We start from the raw sequence: 18,934 nt of genomic DNA on the forward strand, positions 1-18,934 counted from the left end.
GCCAACTGTTTTTTACCTTCTCTTCTACCAACTTCTATGAGTTTCCCCCAGATGGACATGTAAATAGACTACAGTTTTGAATGCATATGATTTGTTTTGTGAGTGTGGTTGTGTTTTGAGAAATACTATTTCTTAAAGTATATGAGTGTGTAGTACGTATCTGAACTATGGATTAGATATGGGTCATTCTGTGTCTGGGCACTTGGTGTGTAGCTGTTGTCAGGCAGAGAAGTTATCTGCTGGAAAGAAACTTGCAGTGTGTCTGCTTTATGACAGTAAAAGGATGATGAATTTGAAGGTTATTTCACTTGATTTTTGTACCCTTTCCTTGGAGACCCTTTGGAGATAGAAAATCCAGAGTAGGCATTCATATTCTTCATAATGTCGCTGAGTACTAAGCAACTTAAAACTCAGAAGATGAACTCTTACAAAAGCAGGAAATTCTTTGTAAAATTTCAGTAAGCCAATCAGTGTCCTCTTTGTGAATTACTGCCTGGTTTTCTCATAGATAGTGGGGTAGTGAGTAGGGTGAGAAGAGAGATAAAAGTGAGTCCTAGAGTCTGACACTCTGGGTGGAGTCTTGACTAGGCTGTTTACCAGTGTGTGATTTGGGGAGAGCTCCTGGTTTTGGTTTTGTTTTTGTTTTTTTGTCTGTTTGCCATTAAATCTACACATAGATTCTTCCTTTAGAAACTGCTTGAGAGACAGACATAAATCTAAAGACCTCCCCAATGCATCTTCAAGGCAATAACTGTCACAAATTTCTGTTCTTTCTGACTCTGGTGCAGATAAGGCTGATAATGGCTCATAACAAATATTAGTTGAATGAATTCATGGATACATACCTATGTAATTAACAACAAACACCTAATACTTGAAAGATACTTCATGCTTTTAGCTTGTTTCACCTCAATACCTTGTGAAGTGAGTATTTTTATCTCCCTTTTCAGTCGAGGGTATTGAAGGTCAAAAAAAAGGTTGAACAATAGTTATGGATCAGAAGTAGAAAGCGCCACCTTTGAAGCACATGGCTCTGACTCCAGAGACCCACAGTTGCAACTTACACAACTACAAAAAGCTACATGTCATTTCTGAAGATCCAAGAATAACTGTTCATCTCCGTTTTCAGCAGTATAGGCTCAGCATGACAAATTCCCACCAAAATGATTTAGATCTGACCTCAAAGGAATACTCTACCATGGGAGGAGGATGGTACTTATCATGGTGCAATTCCATGATCATTGGAAAGGGTTATTTGTATCAATATTTTAAGGCATTAGAGTTCCAGTGGAGCCTGTACTCAATGCTTGGATTACACAGGAAGGCTTTTGTAGTGTAAACTAATTCCTTAAGGCAATGTGCATCATTCCCCAGGAGAGAACACCTCTCACTCTTTGATTCCAACTGAGGCTTGTGATAGAGAGACTGTGAATTCTCTATGGGCAAGACATCCCAGTGAAAGATGTTGCTGGAGAAAATACAGAATTAGGGACAACAAACAAAGAAATAAATATGGCCACTGCCAATATAATTCTCATGGAGCTGACACTAAGATTTGGTTATTTAAAAAAGATTAATTTATAATTTTTCTTGCAAGGGCATTTCCAATTAATAAAGTTGAGGATGTCTGAATAAGAGAGTCAATATATTTTTATATATATTATTATTATTATTATATATTATATATATATATTTTATATATATATATTATATATATATAATATTTTTAAAAATATTATAATCTATGTATTTCCCTCCTAATAATCTGGGATAAATTCACATTCTTTTCTTTTGGAAGAAAAAGTGGAAGTATATTTTTTCTCCTTTTTCCTTTTTTTTTTTTTTAAGATTTTATTTATTCGTGAGAGACACACAGAGAAGCAGAGACATAGGCAGAGGGAAAAGCAGGCTTCCTACAGGGGGACCCTGATGTGGAACTCAATCCCACGACCCCGGGATCACCGACCTGATCCAAAGGCAGACGCTCAACCACTGAGCCACCCAGGTGTCCCTCTCTTTTTTCCTTTAAAAAAAATCCAGGATTATATCAGGATTATACTAACCACATGTTAATTTTTTAAATGTATAACTGAATATACAACAATATCTATCACTACAATTTTTGAACTAAAATTTTATACCAAAATATAATGTGGAAAAAATATATATAATGTGGAAAGTTCCTGGACTTTTTGTGCCTCTCTGTGTTGGACTGTGCTCTTTTCCTCCCACCCCTTCCGCAGGGTAGACTGTCATTCCTTTCAAGACTCATAGTGAAAGTTGTGATGATTTCTGCTCTCCCTTTGGCAGAATTAGCTGTATCTATAGCACTTCTGCACAAACTGCAGTCATCAGTTTTCTGGAAATATTGTCATTATTTGTACCTCTTGCCCTTCCTGATCTCTGAATAATGAGAGCAAGTTATCTTATTGCCTTGAATATTATATTAGGACCTAAGCCCTGGGCTCAAAGAATGTTTGCTGAGTGGGTGATATAGGCACAGTCAGGTACCCTCACATTCTCCCCACGCTACCTGAGGTTGAGATACAGTGACCTGACATAGACTCAAACCTGACTGGACCCAAGCAATAGGTCAAATCTCACGTCTTCTTTAATTTTGGTAGAGTAGGAGTCACTGAGCCTAAATTATTTTCGTAGTTCAATCATCTACTATCTCTGGATGTCTTATTAAACTTCAAAAAGCTGTACCTTCTCCTACCTCATGGGAATGGTGGAAAATAAATAAGACCAGATCTAAAGAACCAGGATTTCTTATTGGAGAGTACATTATTATTATCATATCAAGCAAGCTCTCCTGAGAGCTGAAAAATCTACTCCAAGAAGAAAAAAACAACCTGGAAACATTTTCATCCTACCAGTGCTGTTTTCTATTATTAAACAGTATACATCCTGTGAACCCCTATGGTATGATTCTAGAAGAATGAAGCAAAAGGTAAGATAAATGTGAAAAAAAAACAAGCCTAAGCACTATTTTTGTGGAGGACCACTGATTTTTATAACTCACTTCTAGGTGTGCAGAGGTATTTAAAATAAATAAATTTTTTTTTGCCTTCTTTGAGTTGGAGGAAAACATATTGATATGTAAACCATACATAATTTCTAATGAAGTGCATTAAAAAAATACCACTGGCTTTTCAGGTGGTTTTGAAAAATGATGTTTGAGTCAACAAGTTATTTGGAAAATCCCAATGATTCTCTGTTACTTTGCATTTAAAGCACCCTTATGGTTAGTTTTTCTCATCTATAAAAATGAATGTGGCACAAAATAATCGTGAATTGCTGAGTAAAGAGCGACATTCCAAAATATGTGTATTCTTATGAATTGTAATTTATGGGAAAAGTACCAATTTGGAATCCAGTTTATCAGGAGAATTTCAAACAACTTCTTTCTTTCTCTGTTTTTCCCCAGCTTTCCACAACACTACAAGCTCTTATTTCTCAATTTTCTGGCTCTCTAAATACTTGGGTCCCAACTATGCTTTTACCTGAAAACTGAGTTAGAGATGACTTTCTGGCACCTTAGAAGTGACATTCAGAAAACTTAGCCATTGCCCCCTGCCCCCTGACTGTTAATCCCCTGTAGAATTAACAGAACAAGATCAGACAGTCCATCATTTCACTTACCATCCTTGGCTCTGTTTCACCCAACACTGTTGACCTAACCTTGACACCAGTCCATGTGACCTGGAAGTTGGATATATATAAGCACAGAACGATATCATTCATGGCACAGACAGAGGAAGAGCAGCCTTCTTCCTGATGGATCAACCACTCTCAGGAAAAGCAGGATAGAATCACTGTTACGCTAAACACTTTACAAATATAAACATGTATTTAAATAAAGTAATGGAACCATTTGCCTTTATTAGGGCACTACCTAGTGAGTGAGAGTGGGGGTTAACATAGGACAGTAAGAACAACAAATGGGTTTCCTCAGAGTTCCAAGAAATGGTAACCACTTGTAGCAAAATCTGGGAGAGAGTGGTTGAGCCCCACCCAGATCATGTGTTCTTTTGTCCATCATTATGGAGTACTAAGTTCACAGCAAGTACCATACAAGACTGGGAGACGCAAAGTTCAATTGTAAAGATGGCAAATACATAAGTACAAAAACAGAAAGGGTAGAGAGAGAGAGGTCCGTTTAAAAAGGCATAGAGGAAAAAACAATCACTTATGCTAGGAGCAGAGTGCATCCAAACTTACTGAAGTCACCTGGGAAATGCTCCAAATCATTTTTGGAAATGCCCTTATCTCCTATGAGTCTTCCCTTCTAACAAGGGAAACAGTGGGTCGGCTGGGATCATCATATAGAAAAGCAAATGTTTTGTAGATGTTTCAGTGCAGACTAAAGCCTCCTGGGTTTGGGTGGGCACTAATCTTGGATTAGGAGTGGGTAGGATGGAATTTGAGTACTGAGTGTCTCTGATTTCTTCTTTATAATAACCTGATTTTGGCAGTAATGGATGCAAAGGGAAAAAAATGCACTTCAGCTATTTAAAGAAGCTTTAGAACATAGATGCTATAGAGCAGCTCCATCCAACAGAACTTTCTGTGATGACAGAAATGTTCTATGACTTCACACTCCAATGAAGTTGCCATTAGACAGAAGCTACTAGCCACATTTCAAGCCACTTGAAATGTGATACTGAGGAAATAATTTTTAAATTTTATTTAATCTTAATTTAAATTTAAGTCTAGCCACATGTGGCTAGTGGCTACATTACTGGGCAGTGCATCTTTACAGCATAGAAGACCTGATCCCAGAAAACTGAGATGGAATGGCCAATCGAGCATAACTAAATTAACAAGTATGAGTTATTTTAAAATACAATTGAGAGAAAGTTTTGGATACTATTAAGCTTAAGCCCGAGTATAAGTATTTTAAACATCCCAAGTATATAGATACGCAGAAGTTCATTGATTAGCATTAACCAGTCAGCTGTCAGAGGCCTTATGATAGTTGTCTTCTAACTCACATTCCAACATCCCTATGATTAGATTCTGTCTACCAGTTACCATTCAAGTTGAGTCCTCCCTTCTGACTTGGTAAGAAGAGTAATTGCGGGACACCTGGGTGGCCCAGTGGTTAAGCATCTGCCTTTGGCCCAGGCCATGATCCTGAGGTCCTGGGATCGAGTCCCACTTTGGGCTCCCCGCATGGTGCCTGCTTCTCCCTCAGCCTGTGTCTCTGCCTCTCTCTGTGTCTCTCATGAATAAATAAATAAGATCTTAAAAAAAAGAGTAATCGCTTTCTTATAGATCACATGTCTGAAATAGATTGTCTTAGATGCACTAAGTCTAATTCTTATATATGAAAAATTATAATAAGGAAGAAATTTTTAAAATTTGAATATTTTAGAAGGAAAAGTGAGTGCTGGGATTCCCTGCTGTAGGAAGCTAATATAGGCCTGAAGATACTGACCTGAAAAAAATAAATAATACCCTTAAGAACTGACTTGTTCTTAGGATGTGAACAGAAAGCTAAGGATGTAGATTTGGGGAAATATGTTTTTTTTTTTAGGGGGGGAATATCTTTTAAATCAAGTTGTTTAATTTCTAGACCAAGACTAAAACCATCAATGCCTAAAAAATCATATATTCTGTCAATTAAAGGTAATGTTTCCCAAACCTTCATGTATACAGCCAAAAAACCCAGATGTGGCAAATTAGAAAATCATATAAAAGTAATTTCTTGATAGGAGAACACAGCTGGGGAATTCAGAATATTTATTTAATATTCAATAATAGTATGTTTCTTGACTATCTATACTTTTCCTAATTCCTTAGGCTCGGATAGGGGCGGCCGCTATCAAGAATTATAAATATGCTAATACTGTGTATCTAGTTTTGAACCTAAATCTAAATACTGCTGGAGTAGTTAGGATTTTGTAAGAGTCTGACTGGAACATTTCATTCCAAGCAAGCTTTTTTTTTTTAAAAAAATGTTGCCCAGATGAGCTTCAACTTATAAATAAAGAAATAAAGTAAAATTTTTCTTTATATCAACCTCCATTTTTTATTTGGGAATCTCTGTTTAGCATGGGATCAATATAACTATTGCCATTTTATAAATGAGTCAACTTAGACACTAAGAGATAAAGTCAAGCAGTTAATTGTCAAGGAATAGTAGAGATCACATGCTATTTGTTTCTATGTTTAAGAATTTATATTTTCAAGACACAGCTAAAGAAACAGTATTCTTAATTATGAATATATAAACTCAAATATATATAGATATATTTTTGTGACTTTTACTATAACAGGAGACTTAAAAGAGTTTGTCTATAATGAATTGATTTTATTACTTCTCTTTTGTTTGAAAGACTCCCTAAACCTAAAAATTATTGCAACTCAGTAGAGGAGCTATCCATCTAAATTGAACATTATATAATTTGATGAGATGTCATATGTAGATGGTTCAAAATTCTAAATTATGCCTGAAGATGAATAAAATACCGTGATTCTATAAACACAATTTCAAATAAAGCTTGATACTAATAAAAACATTTTTAGGAATGTAAATATTAAGATCAGATTTTTTATTATATATGTAAGGACTTTGTAGGTGTTAGAGATTCTTTCTCTCTTCTTTTGTCTTTTTAACCCTTTAAGTCTTCATCAATCATTTCCACCAGGCTGGGGCAGGGAAGGAGACAGGTTTTAAAAAAAAAAAAAAGAGGGAGAAAGAGGATGATTTCTTCTGTCAGTTCCTTACTTCAAAGAATATAGTTTTTAAAAAGATTATTAGATTAGATTATCTATTGTTAGATATTATAGATTTAAAAAGATTATTAAACATTGAACCTGAAGATACTGAGTTTTATTTTTAAAAATGTTTTAAAAATTTTATTTATTTATTTGAGAGAGAGAGAGGGAGAGAGAGAGAGAGAGCACGAGCAGGGGAGAGGGAAGCAGACTCCTTGCTGAGCAGAGAGCCCAACACAGGGCTTGATCCCAGGACCCCGGGATCGTGACCTGATCTGAAGGCAGATGTTTAACTGACTGTGCCACCCAGGTGCCCCCAGCCTTGAGTTTTAAACTTGCAATACTAGCCATATAACTTGGGTGTTTGTATCTTTTCCACTGTTTCGTATGTCCATTGGGAATGATGGGGGGAAGGAAGGAAATGTTTATGATTTAGACGTTGCCTTTAAAATGGAAACAAATTCAACCCCTATTGTTCAGGAAAAATTGAGAATCAAGCTAAGAAGACCAAATGCCTAAGTCAATTCCGGGATGGTGAGATGCCTGGTAAAGGACAGACTCAACTCATAAATGGTAAAACAGAGAAAGAATCAGATTCTAAGAAGAGATAGAGTGAAACACACCACATAAAAGCAGGCAGGGAAGGAAGAGTGCAGGACAGCTGGCTTAGAGGGACTGTGTGGCTCATGTGATCAGACACAGAGTGTTATGGTTTTATGTTGAATGGAACATGCCAGTGATATAATGAAGCTGGCTTGTATGACCCATAAGAATTTCAGGAATCTTGAGAGCTAGTTGTTTCACTTTCCTCTTATTAAGGTATGAGAATATGAGCCAATGTTCATATTAGAACTATATCTATCTTCAGTTGCAACTATGGGGACTATGCAGAATTTACAATGGAGAGTAGTATCTATTTTAATATCATTTCCACAAATGTTTTACAAATGAACATTTAGTGTAATAAATATCACTTTTCTCCTTGACTAGTCTTGGACTCCTTTCTCAGTACTCTGGATCCTATCTTGAACCCAAATCCCTCCTGGAACGTAACTCCATATTAGAGTCAAAAATTCCCTTAAGTGTTTTCAGAGGTGTTGGCAGCTTTCCTCTCTGTCCCAAAGATAAATGGTCCATTTGTCCTGGTAAGATTGTTAGAAGTATTTGAAGGCATGGCCTGAGGTTTCTCTGTGGCACCATTAATAAGAAGTCCTTGTTCTTTGACACACTGAGCTCTCTTTATTAGAGAACAGGAAAATAATAACTGCATTACCAACACCTCAGTCCCTTCCACACTTCAGTTTGAAACATAGTTGCCTTTACTGACAACCATTCATTTTGAAACAAATATTATTCTAAACAAATGATATGTAATAACTTTTGGTTTAATCATGGATTATGATGTATTTTCACTCTAGTAGTGACGAGTCTCCTATGGCATGTTTGTAAACAGGCAGGCCAGAGTTCAGTGTTGCTTCTACCTCTGTACCCCTGTATCCTCATCTATCATATAGAGAAATAACAAAACTGATATTATGAAGATTAGGTCAGATCGTGTACATCACATATTTATTTCAGTGTATAATGCAGAATAAAAACACTATATTTAATACTATTCTGCTATTCTTTCTTTCTTCTTTCATACATTCTTTGATTCTTTCTTCCTTTTTTTCTTTCATTCAGCAGCTAACCAATTGCACGTATACTAGCTTCCAGGCACTACGCTTTATGCCGATGAGAGATAAAGCAGCTTACAAAAGAAATATCCACTCTGTCATCATGAAATTAATCCCCAACATAGAAAAGTTAAATAAATGAGTATTTAATAAGTAGAGGGCATAATATTAATGTCTTGACTGGAAACCTAGGAAAGGCTTCCCAGTGTATAAGGTATTCAAATGGAGACCTTGAAGAACAAGCAGATTTAGCCACGTGAAATGGGAAAGAACATACCCAGAAAAAGACGTGCCAGGCTCCAAAGCCTAAACACTAAAGGTGTTTCTTAATAAACCAAAATGAACAAGGGGACTTGTTTCTGGTAGTGTGCAGCAGACTTCTTTATTTGGCCTCGTCTCACTCCACATTTTTAAAACAACAGTTTAAATAAAAATAAAAAGAGTGACTTATTAAATCCATGGTGATTCAAATTCAGGAATGAGAGTATAGAACTCATGCCTTAGCATCATCTGAAGGCATTTTTTGATAGCACTAGAAAAGGCTACCAAAAGTAATGGAAGAGTGGGCTAAATGGAACAAGATGAAATTGAACAGAGATAAGATATAATTGGGTCCAAAGAGTCGACTACAAATGTATAAAATGGCTAAGCAGCAGCATGAGCAAAAAGGATATAAGGGTGTTAGCTGATATTAAACACACCTAGCAGTGCAATATGACTGCTTAATAAGTAAAGGTGATCTTAAGATGCATTAAGAGAAGAACAGTTGGCCATTGAACAATATAGGTTTGAATCACACGGGTCTACTTATATGCAGATTTTTTTATAAATACAGTACAGCACTATAAATGCATTTTCTCTTCCTTATGTTTTTCTCAATAATATTTTATTTTCTCTATCTTACTTATTGTAAGAATATAGTATCTAATACATATTTTGTACATATTAATACAAAGTCCATAATAATGGATTGTTTATGTTATTGGTAAGGTTTCTGGTAGATAGTAGGCTATTAAGTTACTGGGGAGTCAAAAGTTATATATTGATTTTCAACTCTTGGGCAGTACGGGGGCTTGGCTCTCCTAGTCCCTACATTGTTCAAGGGTCAACTGATAGGTTATAGCATAAAGGAGGAAAGAACTTGAATGTTTTGTTTGATTATGGGTTTTGCATGAAGGGCCATGGGCTCCTATAAGTGAATTTATGAGGAGAAAGGTTGAGGTAAGTAAAAACATTTAGTTAGCATGGATGAGAAAAGACAGCAATATGATGAATTGGATAACTATATTCCATTAGCTTAACAGCAAGTGGCAGAGGTACGAGAATTATTCTGGATGGTCCCAAGAGGCAGAGGCAGGACATGTAAGAGGCCTAGAGCAATAGATGCTCATCGGAAACCATCCGAGCAAACTATGTTTAGTATTTTAAAATTGTGAAACATAACACACATCCAAGACAGCATTAAGGATAACTATGCAGTATAGGAGAATATAATCACTCCCTAAGATGACAAACAGAACATTTCCCGCACCCCAGTGGACCATATGTGTACTTTCTTATGTACTTTCTTTCTAAAAGCAAACACTACTTAGACTTCTGTGATAATTACCTCTCAATCCTTCTTTATGGTTTTACCATTTTTGTATGTATCCTTAAATCATTTAATTTAGTTGTGTCTGCTTTTAAGCTTTATTGAATACAGAGTATATGCTCCTTTTGTTATGTTCCTTTCATATATTTGCAAAACTTCCTCACAGTTTGCATAGCTTCAGTTTTTAAAATTTCATTATTTTTTGGTTAGGGGTTGAGCCAGATATTGAGGGGCTTGAAGCTAATATTTGCTTGTCTCCTTTAAGAAAAGGAATACATAAATATTATTATGGTTAATTTTACAAAAGCATCTGTCCCTATGAACACATTGCTAAATCATCTCTCAGCCTTTGAAGACATCAGGCAAACTTATTTTGCTTTATGTAAAATACACTTCTGCACATGGTATTCTGTTGTAAAAATATTCAAAAATTTATTTATCCATTCTAATGTTGCTGGACTTTTGGTCTATCCCTAAGTATTGGGGCTGTTACAAATAGAGCTTCCAGAAACATAAACATATGTTCTAGGGTAGCACTGTCCCACAGAACTCCAATGATGGAAATGTTTTATATTTGTGTTGTCCAATACAGTAGCCACTATCCATATTTGGATATTAAGCTCTGGAACTATGAATAGCACAACTGAGGAACTGAATTTTAAATAAAAAATTGATTTTTAAAAAAAGACTTATTTATTTGATAGAGAGAGAGAGAGAAGGGGCAGGAGACGGAGAGAGAGAATCCCAAGCAGACTCCCCACTAAATGTGGGGCCCTAAATAGGGCTCAATCTCATGACCCGTGAGATCACAACCTAAGCCAAAATATGAGTCCTGTGCCTAACCAGCTGAGGCACCCAGGTGCCCCTATTTAATTTAAACTTAAGTAGATATATGTGGCTAGTGGCTACTGTATTGAACAGCATAATTCTAGGGGATATGCCCAAGAGTGGAATTGCTGGGGCGTGAGGCATGTATATATTTAACTTTTGTAGATGTTCCCAGACTGTTTCTCATTAACTCTTGGCATTGTCAGATGGTTTAATTTTGGCTACTCTTGTGGGTGTGTAGTGGTATCTCATTGCTATTCTAATTAAGATTTTCAGATATTAATGATGTGATATACTTTTATATATATGTGTGTAGTTATTTTGATTTTCTCTTATATGAAGTATGCCTTTAAATCTTTGGTCATATACTATTGGGTTGTCTGTCATTCTCGTTCATTTAGAGGTGTTCTTTGTAAATTATATATTCTAAATGCAAGTTCTTTGTTGCTGATATATTTTGGAAATATCTACATACAAAGTTTTTTAAAAAAACATTACACAAATCTTGCTGCATACCAGTTAAATCAGAATTTGTGTGGGTAGGATTGGGTCAGTTTTAAAAGTTTTAAAAGTTCCACAGGTGATACTAATCTGCCAGTGTGAATAGATAGGAGTTAGAAAGAAATGATTTGCTAACTATGAAAATTATTTCTCTAAAGCAGTTATGATAGTGCATGTATGGAGTATCTCTGGAGTCAGTAAGCCTGAGTTTGCTTCTAGGCTCTGATAGACTTTTCTATGCTTCAGTATTTTCATCTGTAAAATTGTATAATAAATCTACCAGATAGTCTTTGTGAATACTAAATGAGAAATTATATGTAAAGTGCTTAGAACTATGTGTGGCACATAGCAAGTGCTCAGTAAGTATTAGTTATCATCGTATTATCATCACCATCATTATCATCATCAAAAGATTAAATTACCTGCTTTACAAAGTAGTGAAAGCCAGTATCTTCTTTAATGAGAAAGCATCATAAAACTTTTACTAAGTCAGAAATGAGGCAAGGATGCCTGTCTTCTCCAGTATTTAGAATTGTTCTAGAGGTATTAGCCAACACAACCAGACAAGAAAAAATAAAAAGAGGTGGATAAAAAAGAATGGATAAAAAAGCAAACTATCTCTATTTGATGATGATATGATAATATACCTAGAAAACCCTAATCAATGATTTTATTTAAACAATAAAATAATTCAGTACTGTAGCAGAAATAATATCAACAGGCAGAAATCAATATCCTTAATATATACAAACAATAACCAGTTAGAGGACATAATGGTAGAAGAACCTCATTTATAATGAAAACAAAGAAGATTGAATATTTTGGAAAAAACTTAATGAAAAGGCATAAAATATGTAGGAAGAAAGCTTTAAAATCTTTCAGGACAAAGATAACAAGAGTAGACTAGCAAAAATGGAAAGACATACCCTGTTCTCATCTCAGATGGGAGAATTAAACATTGTAAAGATATTATCAGTTTTCTCTGAACTAATTTATAAATTTAACACAATCTTGATAAAGCTTTTTTATGGAGTTAGGCAAGTTGAAAGTGAATTACATATGAAAAAAGCAAAAGTTCAAGAATAGCATGGAAAAATACTGAAAAGGAAAAAAAAAATACTGAGGGTAGGGGAACCAGCCCTACCAGACATTAAAACTCACTATAATAGCCTCTCCAATTAAAACAGTGAGATACTAGTGCATGAATAGATAGTGGGATGGAATAGAAGACCCAGAAATAGACCCAAGTAGGTATAAGATAAAAATGATACCTCAAAACACTGTGGGTAATGATGGACTTATAAATAAATTACTTTTTAATGGGTAGCCATCCAGAAAAAAGACAAAATTACATTCATACCCTAGATCAAATACAAAAATAAATTCCAAATGTATCTGGGATCCAAATGTAAAAATTAAAACCATACAAGTACTAGAATAAAACATGGGCAAATTCCATTTTAAACTGGTTTTCTAACTATGACTCAAAATTCAGAGGCAGGTAAATAAAAGACTGATAATTTTTACTGTAAACAAATTTGAAAAGTATGCATTGGAAAAAAAACTACCATAAACAGAAGATAACTGACAAACTTGGAAAATACCTTTGCAATATACATCACAGACAAAGGAATAATATCCCTAATATATAAGTCTTAAAAATCACAGGATAAAGGGACAAAAACCTGATAGGAAAATAAGGAAAAGATATGAACAATTTACAAAAAAATAAAAAGACAAAAAGGCTCTTAAATATATGAAAACTATTGAGACCCATTTATAATCACATAAATATAATTTAAAACAATTCTGAGGTTGCATCCTATCAGGCTGACAGAAATTTAAAAACATAATAATGAGGTTGTGAGGAAAAGAGCCTTCTGTTAACATATTGCTAATGGGAGTGGAAACTGGTATGACCCTTCTGGGAGAGAATTTGGCAATTCCTAACAAAACTACACTTATTTTTGACACAAAAATCCTAATTCTAGGAATTTATTCTAAGATATACCTCCAGCAATATGAAAATACTGATGCATAATGTTTACTGCAATATTTTTTAATTGCAAAATACTAGAAACATGATAAGGCCCATATAAGAGAGTGACTGAATTAACCATGGTGTATCCATGTATGGATAATTGCACAGCTATAAAAAATGAAATATCTTTGTGAACTGATACGGAGTGACTCCTATGATACACCATTTAATGGAAAAAGTAGAGTACAAAAGACTATATGTAAAGAAGAAGGAAAAATAAGAAGGTATACATGTATCTGCTCATTTGTGCAAAAAGATATACAGGGTAGTTAAACCAAAAACAATGAGATTGATTACTTAGAGGGGACAGATAGGTAAAGGAAAGAATGGGAAAATGGGAACACGGAGGAAGGAATGAGGGAGGAAATGAGGGAGGAAAGCACATATTTAATGTAGTTCTGACTCTTAGAATCATGGTAATGTTTCACATACCCAAACATAAATAATTGAAATCAAAAAGAAAGTGGGAGGAACTCAAAACATAATATAAAATGAAAGGAATGAAAATGAAAATAACCTAAATAAATGGGAGAGATTGTATTTTAGCCATAAACTGTAAGGTTAAAGATAAAAAAAACTATACAAAATTATTATACTCTAGTCAATACTTTTTTTTTCCTCACAAGAGTGTAGGTTTACAGTTTTTAGACTACTTTATATGTATACCAGAATTGACCAAATACCTAAATACATTAGTGGAGAGTGAGAGCCAGTTGTCTCGCTGTCAGAAAAAGAAATAGCAAACAAGAAAAGGGAAAGGCACAAATGAGTCCTATGGTATTTGATTGGACTTGGAATTTATCAGTACAAACTCATAGTATTAAATTATTTAGACAGAGAGACTGTTATAGAAATATAGATGTGTACATGAGTATACATCTGTTTCCTAGATCTGGCCAACAAAGTCTAAAAGCAAGAAACCCCAGTAGCAATGAGCATACCTAGAATCCAATGTCGGTTTCTAAATACCATTTTTCAATAAAAGAAACAAAACTCCCTGAAAAAATAGCTGATTCTAAGGATGGGTCAGTAATAATACAAGATGAGGCTGGAATCTCTTGTACTTCTAGAAAGTAAGAAAGATGAGGATAGGACACTGGATGGATCTGGCTTCATCCTGAAAGAGCTTCCGATAGTCAACGGTAGGACAACTGGAGTAACAAAATAAGGAATAATAAATAGTATGGCTTATAACTTCTAGATTAAAACAAAATCTTTGAGCCCAAAATGACATGAATAAGTAAGCAAACAAAGGGGAGGAGATAGCATTTTCTTACAGGAGAATTCCAATAATAAATATAGAAGAAATGATATAGAAAAATTATCTTCATATAATCATTGCAAGCAAGATTCATCAATTAATGTTGAAAGTAGTGAACAAAAGTATACATGAAATGGAATATTTGCATAGTTTCATAATGTCATCTCCCCATAAGATACTTATAAATTATAAGGGGAAAAATAGTAGCTTTACATGGAAAAACCTGGAATATACCACCTTTACAAAAATCACCATGATAAGACATATCAACATCATGTACCTCTTGATCTGATGAGCTGGGAAGGGCAAACATCACTTCTGTGGTACTCTTGCCAAAAATGCATAATTTCAATTTAATCAATAGAAAACATAACACAATTGAAGGATATTCCAGAAACAAACTAGCCAGCAGTCTAAAAGCATCAATTATAAAAGACAAGATTGAAGAACTGCTACGGGTTAGAAGAGACTGAGGAATCATAGCAACTGATGCACTATGGGATCTGGAATTAGATTCTGGACCAAAAAGAGGATATAAGCAAGACAACTGGCAAAACTGAAATAAGGTCTATTAATTAATTGCTAATTTCCTGATAATTACATTATTGCCAACTACCATGTTAACATTAGTGGAAACCAAATGGAGGATATATTAAAACTCTCTGTACCCCATGATTCTCTGTTTTGTTTCTTAAATTTCACATATGCATGAGATCATATGATAATTGTCTTTCTCTGATTGACTTATTTCACTTAGTATATAATATCCTCTAGTTCCAACCATAGGGGAAGAGAGGAAAAAATAAAACAAGACAAAGCCAGAGAGGGAGACAAACCATGAGACTCTTCATCCTATGAAACAAACTAGGGGTCCCTGGAGGAAAGGAGGAAGGGGGACCGGGTAACTGGGTGATGAACATTAAGGAGGACACATGATGTAATGAGCACTTGGTATTCTAAAAGACTGATGAATCCCTGACCTCTACCTCTAAAACCAATAATACATTATATGTTCCTTAATTGAACTTAAATAAAATTTTTAAATGTAAAAAAAAGAGGAAATTTCTGTACCATTTTTGAAGCTATTTTGTAAGTCTAAAATTAGTTCACACTAAAAAGTTTAAAAAGTATAGTGACTTTCCAGGCATTTGCATTCAAGGAAGGGAAACTATTCAGTAGGAGGTTATAGAAGGGATTTGAGCCGTAACTGGGAAGCTCCAGTACGTAGCCTTTTAAGGTCTCCTTAAACCATGAGGTGTTTTTGAGAATGTCAACAAAATTCTTAGTTTAAAAGGTGAATTATAAGATTCCACACAAGCTTTGATCCAATGGTAGCCCCCTTGAATTTTGAGAAAGTCAATAATTAAACTTAGCAGAGTTTTACTTCAGTTCAGCAAATGATACATGTTGTGAGGATTACAAATTTGTTATGAAATATTTGAAGTGGTTTTACAACAAAACCCCCTTAGCTTCCACTTTCAAGACTTTAAATACTTGAGAATGAATTTGCATTCATGGATGAGCTTTCAGCTGCACTCCAAACAGCCATTCTAAACTATACTAGATAATCTCAGAAAGTGCTTGAACAATTTAAAGCAGGTGGAAATTATACTCTTATGCAAAGAAAGGCATGCATATATGTATATGCATATGCATGCTTTTGCAGCCTGATCCTGTTTTTGTCAAAAATAAAAATATATGCATGGGAAAGAGCCTGAAGTTTTATATGATAAAATGTAAACAGTATTTAACTTCGGGTGGTTGGAATTGGGTGTTTTTTTTCTTTGCTTATCAGCAATTTCTAAATTTCCTACAATAATTATATTACTTTGTCATCACAAAACAATAAAGGTTATAATTTTTTTTTAAAGAAAGCAATGTAACAGTGAGTAATGAACTAACTGCTCTAACAAATGGATGTAGCTAAATATAAACTATCTATACTCCAGGGAATCATTTGTGTTACTTGAGGCTACAAATAGAAGGTGATAAGTGAATTTTTCTCCTTCGGTCACTTCAGTTAAAAATGTGAAAAACTACTCAGAGAACAGGTTTAAGCATTTGCAGTTATTAAGTTAACAGTGTCACAGGAAACACTAATATTTTTTATGCCTGATTTAATTTTTTAATAGTCTTTTTTTTTTTTTAATGAAAAGAGAAAATGGGAATGCCTGGGTGCCTCAGTGCCTCAGACGCTTAAGTGTCTGTTCTCGGCTTGGGGCCTGATCCTGGAGTCTCGGGATCGAGTCCCTCATTGGGCTCCCTACATGGAGCTTGCTTCTCCCTCTGCCTGTTTCTCTGCCCCTCTCTCTCTCTCTCTGTGTCTCTCATGAATGAATAAATACTTAAAAAAAAGAGAAAAGAGAAGATGCACTGTTTTTAGGAGAGGTAGGCCCCTCACTTATCCAGATACCACTTTCTGTGGTTTCAGTTACCTGCAGTCAACCACAGTCCAAAAGCAGATAATCCTTCTGAGATACCATCAGAAGGTTAGTGGTAGCCTAACGCTGCATCACAAAGCCTATGTCACTCAACTCCATCTCATCATGTCGCATTTTATCATCTCACATCATCACAGGAAGATATTTTGAAATTGAGAGTGACCAAATTCTTTAAACTTTGATTACACTATATTATTGTAATTGTTCTATTTTTGGTTATTATTAATCTCTTACTGTGCCTAATTGATAAATTAGACTGTATCTAGGTATGTTTGTATAGGAAAAAAATATAGTATTTGTAGGGTTCAGTGCTATCTGCAGTTTCAGGCAACCCCTGGGGGTCTTAGAACACATTGCCCACAGATAGGGGGACCCTACTGTATTGGAGTATTTTCTTCCAGTCTTATTTTACTTTATGAGGCATATAGTAAATGGAAGGAATTGATTTTGCCCTTCCCTTTAAACTAGTATTTATCTCCTAGTGATTGGATGCTAATGCAGCTGCTTAAATTTTGATGTTCATTTGAACCAACAGGGGCAGGGGGATTCTGATTCTGTAGGTCTGGGTTGGGACTTTTTATTTTTACCAGAATCAGCTAGGGTTTTGTCAGAAATGCAGAATCTTGGAACCCATCTCAGATTTACTCAGTCATGATCTACATTTTAACAAGATCTCCATTTGACTTATTTGCACATTAAAATTTGAGAAGCTCTAATTTAAAGAACCCAGAATAATCTAGTTTGACTTGGTTTCCACAGTTCTTTATGAAAATTATTTAAAGAAATAATAATATTTAAAAGTTATAGGAACCAGTGTTGCTGTTTCACTCTGATAGCAAACACAACTTTGATTTGTAAAACTATTTTTAGATATTTAAAACATTTTCCTTAACATGAGAGTAAAATTTCTTTGATGCTCAGGTGACTTTAAAGTTAGTTCTTGTTTGTTTATCCATCCTTATGCTAAGTGGTTTGTGTAGCTAATTCAAATGTAATCACTTCCCCCTGCTTGGCCTCTCATTTGAGAATGATTGTTACAGACTCTATTTTCCTGTATTTTCCTGGCATAGTGGATGACTATTCATCTTTCAGATGCTTTGATGAATGGATTAAAAAAGGGATGGAGTGACATAGTTACAGCACATCTTTGTTTCTGATTTTTTATAATAAATGAGTTTCTAGAGCTTTAAGACAACATATTAAAAGAAAATGGAACTCATTGATGGGCTTTGTTTTAGAAGAGAAAATTAGAGTGATTACCCACAAGCCACCAAATTATTTCGTATGCCAAATGTCCTTTATTCACAGATGAAAAAACTTTTAGGTTCTGGAAAATAACTATTTCTTTTCAGGAACAGTCAAATCATGGCTACCAGAGTAAAACTTTGTAACTGAAGAGCTCTGACATTTCTAACTATTTTTTAATGTATACATTTTTTTAAGATTTTATTTATTAATTCATGAGAGACACAGAGAGAGAGAGAGGCAGAGACACGGGCAGAGGGGGAAGCAGGCTCCATGCAGGGAGCCCGATGTGGGACTTGATCCCGGGACCCTGGGATCACACCCTGGGCTGAAGCCAGCGCCAAACCACTGAGTCACCCGGGCTGTCCTTTAATGAACATTTTAATAGCAAACTTCTTGGGATTCTACCTACTAGGGATCCAAAAAGAAGTAATTGTATGGTTAAATTTAATACTGAATTTTAGTTTTACAAGCACTTCCCACTCTGATAAATTTTAGTAGGTCCAATTAAACCTGCTGAAGCCATTCTACTACTGCCATCTTCTTTACACCTTAATCTTACCTAATGCTTTCACTCCTTCCAGGATTTTCAACAAAATACAATGAGAATTTGTTTACTAACAT

The 18,934-nt window shown here is 34.9% G+C and overlaps 1 protein-coding gene across 1 annotated transcript in view; it reads right to left on the minus strand.

The window, feature by feature from the left end:
- GPR149 (G protein-coupled receptor 149) overlaps positions 1 to 18,934 on the minus strand; it is a 65,226-nt gene that overhangs the window by 36,251 nt on the left and 10,041 nt on the right. The window lies entirely within an intron of this gene.

Source organism: Nyctereutes procyonoides, unplaced genomic scaffold (genome assembly GCF_905146905.1).
Source record: "Nyctereutes procyonoides isolate TBG_1078 unplaced genomic scaffold, NYPRO_anot_genome, whole genome shotgun sequence".
NCBI classification, from domain to species: Eukaryota; Metazoa; Chordata; class Mammalia; order Carnivora; family Canidae; genus Nyctereutes; species Nyctereutes procyonoides.